Source organism: Mixophyes fleayi, chromosome 6 (genome assembly GCF_038048845.1).
Source record: "Mixophyes fleayi isolate aMixFle1 chromosome 6, aMixFle1.hap1, whole genome shotgun sequence".
Classification (NCBI taxonomy): domain Eukaryota; kingdom Metazoa; phylum Chordata; class Amphibia; order Anura; family Limnodynastidae; genus Mixophyes; species Mixophyes fleayi.
The window spans coordinates 137,982,812-137,988,473 of record NC_134407.1 but is presented as its reverse complement, the minus strand read 5'-3'; positions in this window follow the sequence as shown (position 1 = coordinate 137,988,473).

Sequence of the window (5,662 nt, the reverse complement as noted above, 5' to 3'; positions counted from 1 at the left end):
TCACTGGCCATACTTTCCTAAGAATAACCATTAGAACCAGACAGGAGGCGCTTCTATTACAATGGAGGCACACTATTATAATGGCAGTCTTGTAACTGCAGATCAGTGATCAAAAAGAGCAGTTTCTATCTCAGGTATAACATAATGCCAGGGCTATTATCACGGTACTTTAGTCTGATCTTGCAGGAGAAAATCAGGAATGATGCTGTTCCTTTGCTAGCATATCCAAGTTATTAGCAGAGTGAGCACTGGTGAGTAAATCTGTAATTCAGTTAAATCTGGGATCATATGCTGCAGGCATATAATGTGTAGTGAGGGAGAGTACACATGTAGTTTTGATTACACAGACCTGTTTCCTGTTGTGTAGATAGATGTCAGCTCCAGTCTGACTCATTAGTATCAGTCCTTGTCATTCAAGCCTTTCCAAATCCAGGGTTATGACTGGCAACACACCTCAGTGCTCTCTGCAGTAGTCTATTTCTCAGTAACAATTCTGAAAAACTGTCTTTCTTCACAAAATGTCTCCTCTGTCCTCACTCTGAGGCTCCTCTTCTCAACAGTCTCTGTCTCAAAACTCTGGAACTTTCCAACAGACTTGGTTTACCCTGAGTCTTAGAGCCTCTCCTGTCTCATGCTGTGTCAAAGTCTTGTCCAACAGGGTCCTAATGCCCTGCAGTTTTCTGGGTATCACATAAACATACAGTCACTTTAATAAAGTCTGGCTCCTCAAAAACATAATCATAGACGTTGCCATAGATAGCAGAAAATGCCAAAGAGTTTGGTGCAGTTTTTCTCAGTTTTAAGTCTCTGCCCCCTAACTATCCTTCCCTACACTTCACAATATTTATTTCAGGTCTCCACACCTGTTCCCTAACTGACTAATAGCACAATACTCAGTCCAAGCAAATCAGTAATAAGTTAACAATGGTTACTTATCCCCACTGGTCTCCTGTATATGCATCTAAGATGGCCTTTTCCACTCTCCCCTTGTGTTTCTCCCTCTTTGCAGTCTCGCTTTCACTCAGACCTCTCTTCAGCTCTCTAGTAGTCTTGTTGCAGAGGACTCCCTCAGGATGTCTGTCTTCCTTAACCCTCCTCAAAAATCCAACTGCCATTTTTAACTGCTTCTTCACAAGCTCCTCCTCCCCACCGCATGCTGGGAGATGTAGTTCTCTGCCTGCAGGGGAGGCATCCAAAGCACATGTGCGGCCCACTCGGGTCACCGGCGCCAAACACAATGTTTAATAAAATATATTTACATGTGGCGCCAGTGACCCAAGCAGCCCACATCTGTGCCTTCCCTACAATGGGGAGGAGGAGCTTGTGATGGAGCAGTTACAAGTTTCAGTTGGGATCATAGTTGTCAATTCCGCTTATAAGAAGCGGAATTGGGCTTGTTTTTTTCCCAAGTTGCGTTTTTTTTTTGCTAGTTGCGGGTTGCGGGTTTTTGGGCTTATAACGAGCTCAGGTCTCCAGAATACATATTACAATTTTCTGATGGCTTCTCCAGGAAACACTACCCCTTTGGAACGTTGCACCGTTCTATCAGCCGAACTGGCCAATCTGCGCACAGCCATATGCCCCCGCCCCCTCTGAGAGGGAAAGCTCCAGCCAATCTGAAAAGCGGGCGAGATAACAGAAGACTGACAAGTAAATCATCCGAGTCTAGTGCAGGAGCTGTGTGCACTGTGCCAGCTGTCCCTGGAAAGACATCTCATCCAGGTGTTTATGACCGGGCTCCAGTGCGCCTCACACTGCTCTATATTATGCTCTATTTGTACTATGCTGTCCTTTCCATACTGTAACAGAGAGTGAGATCTCCGCAGAGGACGCAAGCGCTCCCTACCCAGTTCCCTGATTACAGGTCACCTGCTGCATCTCCCTCTGACTCTCACTTCCTACACTCCTCATACTGCTTTATGCCTGTAGTTACAGCTATGCACATTATTGTGTCTCGTATATGGGACCTTCTTGTTTGTGAAGGAGGTGCTATGTAATAGTTTCCGGTTGGATCCCAGTCTAGAAGCCTAATTGCTGTGTGATGTCTTCTGCTCAGTGATAGGTGTTAGTTCTGGGTCTTAGTTTAGGAGTGTCGGGTATGGGTTATGCTTCAGGATGAATGCCAGTCTAGGCGTATCAGTGCTGGGTAATACCTCCTGGTTGTGCCCCAGCCTAAGCACCTAGTAACATTTACCCCAGCGCCTATAGATGGAAATTGTGGTGAAATTGACACGTGTCGTCTGATGTTTTGATGTCTACATCATAACTGGTTTAATTTGTGGAATTTTTTTCTGAGAAATTAGTTATTATTTTTACTATTGCATACATATGTGTTCTTCCTTATAGTTCTGTTGATAGAATTTCAGATTACCTTTTTATTGATAAATGTGTGTCTTATGTAGTAGATATGTGTACTCAAGTGCTATGTGCTTGTGGTCATGCACTTATAGTATATTCATACCTGATTTGTATGTATGTCGAGGTGTAATACAAACTTCACCAGTGTCATGAATTGGCATACAAAGTGGTGTGTGTATGTGTATATATATATATATATATATATATATATATATATATTGTGAGGCCCACAACTGTACTATCTGAGACCCTGTTTCACTGATCTACCCTGGGAGTAACAAATTAAGATATCACCCTTTCCTAAGCTTTTGTATGGAGCCTATAGAGGGACATCTTTAACTATCTCCAGGGATATGACTACCAGTGATCTCGCCTGTATATTATAGAGATAAGCTTATATTTATTATCTTCATTGTGAGTTTGCATTTTATATTTTTAATCTGCTGAATAAATTGTTTGCTAATATACTACACCATATGGCTTTCTTATATCTTTCCTACTATTGAGCGGTGATACAGCAGTTATTAATAGAACATACTATATTTGCATCTTGTCTCTGCTAGGGATGAGCGCACTCGGATTTATGAAATCCGAGCCCACCCGAACGTTGCGGATCCGAGTGGGATCCGAGACAGATCCGGGTATTGGCGCCAAATTCAAAAGTGAAACTGAGGCTCTGACTCATAATCCCGTTGTCGGATCTCGCGATACTCGGATCCTATAAATTCCCCGCTAGTCGCCGCCATCTTCACTCGGGCATTGATCAGGGTAGAGGGAGGGTGTGTTAGGTGGTCCTCTGTGCTGTTTAGTTCTGTGCTGTTTAGTTCTGTGCTGTTTAGTTCTGTGCTGTTTAGTTCTGTGCTGTGCTGTGCTGTGCTGTGCTGTGCTGTGCTGTGCTGTGTTCTGCAGTATCAGTCCAGTGGTGCTGTGTGCTGTGCTCTGTCCTTCTGAGGTCAGTGGTGCTGCTGGGTCCTGTGCCGTGTCCTGTTCACTCCAGTGGTGCTGTGTCCTGTGCTCTGTGCTTCTAAGGGCATAGTTATTTCCCCATTATTCCCAAGTTTTTAAAAAATAAAAAAAAAAGTAAAAAAAAATAAAAAATTTAAAAAAAAAAAATATATAATAATTATAACCAAATGTGCAAAACCAATCCAGCAGTATAAGTCCATTGGTACTGCAATATTACCAAGTTCACACATTCTGCAGTATCAGTCCAGTGGTGCTGTGTCCTGTGCTCTGTCCTGCTGAGTTCCGTAGTGCTGCTGGGTCCTGTGCCGTGTCCTGTTCAGTCCAGTGGTGCTGTGTCCTGTGCTCTGTGCTTCTAAGGGCATAGTTTTTTCCCCACTATTCCCAAGTTTTTTAAAAATTGAAAAAAAGTAAAAAAAAATAAAAAATTTAAAAAAAAAAAAAAATATATAATAATTATAACCAAATTTGCAAAACCAATCCAGCAGTATAAGTCCATTGGTACTGCAATATTACCAAGTTCACACATTCTGCAGTATCTTGTGCTACATATAATGGAGATCAAAAATTTGGAGGATAAAGTAGGGAAAGATCAAGACCCACTTCCTCCTAATGCTGAAGCTGCTGCCACTAGTCATGACATAGACGATGAAATGCCATCAACGTCGTCTTCCAAGCCCGATGCCCAATCTCGTAGTACCGGGCATGTAAAATCCAAAAAGCCCAAGTTAAGAAAAAGTAGCAAAAAGAGAAACTTTAAATCATCTGAGGAGAAACGTAAAGTTGCCAATATGCCATTTACGACACGGAGTGGCAAGGAACGGCTTAGGCCCTGGCCCGTGTTCATGACTAGTGGTTCAGCTTCACCCACGGATCTTAGCCCTCCTCCTCCTCCCCCCCCCTACAAAAAATTGAAGAGAGTTATGCTGTCAGCAACAAAACAGCAAACAACTCTGCCTTCTAAAGAGAAATTATCACAAATCCCCAAGGCGAGTCCAAGGGTGTTGGTGGTTGTCAAGCCTGACCTTCCCATCACTGTACGGGAAGAGGTGGCTCGGGAGGAGGCTATTGATGATGTAGCTGGCGCTGTGGAGGAACTTGATGATGAGGATGGTGATGTGGTTATTGTAAATGAGGCACCAGGGGGGGAAACAGCTGATGTCCATGGGATGAAAAAGCCCATCGTCATGCCTGGTCAGAAGACCAAAAAATGCACCTCTTCGGTCTGGAGTTATTTTTATCCAAATCCAGACAACCAATGTATGGCCATATGTAGCTTATGTAAAGCTCAAATAAGCAGGGGTAAGGATCTTGCCCACCTAGGAACATCCTCCCTTATACGTCACCTGAATAACCTTCATAGTTCAGTGGTTAGTTCAGGAACTGGGGCTAGGACCCTCATCGGTACAGGGACACCTAAATCCCGTGGTCCAGTTGGATACACACCAGCAACACCCTCCTCGTCAACTTCCTCCACGATCTCCATCAGATTCAGTCCTGCAGCCCAAGTCAGCAGCCAGACTGAGTCCTCCTCAATACGGGATTCATCCGAGGAATCCTGCAGCGGTACGCCTACTACTGCCACTGCTGCTGTTGCTGCTGTTAGTCGGTCATCTTCCCAGAGGGGAAGTCGTAAGACCGCTAAGTCTTTCACAAAACAATTGACCGTCCAACAGTCGTTTGCCATGACCACAAAATACGATAGTAGTCACCCTATTGCAAAGCGTATAACTGCGGCTGTAACTGCAATGTTGGTGTTAGACGTGCGCCCGGTGTCCGCCATCAGTGGAGTGGGATTTAGAGGGTTGATGGAGGTATTGTGTCCCCGGTACCAAATCCCCTCGAGATTCCACTTCACTAGGCAGGCGATACCAAAAATGTACAGAGAAGTACGATCAAGTGTCCTCAGTGCTCTTAAAAATGCGGTTGTACCCACTGTCCACTTAACCACGGACATGTGGACAAGTGGTTCTGGGCAAACGAAGGACTATATGACTGTGACAGCCCACTGGGTAGATGCATCCCCTTCCGCAGCAACAGCAACAGCTGCATCAGTAGCAGCATCTACAAAATGGCTGCTCATGCAAAGGCAGGCAACATTGTGCATTACAGGCTTTAATAAGAGGCACAACGCTGACAACATATTAGAGAAAATGAGGGAAATTATCTCCCAGTGGCTTACCCCACTTAGACTCTCATGGGGATTTGTGGTGTCAGACAATGCCAGTAACATTGTGCGGGCATTAAATATGGGCAATTTCCAGCACGTCCCATGTTTTGCCCACACCATTAATTTGGTGGTGCAGCATTATCTCAAGAGTGACAGGGGTGTGCAGGAGAT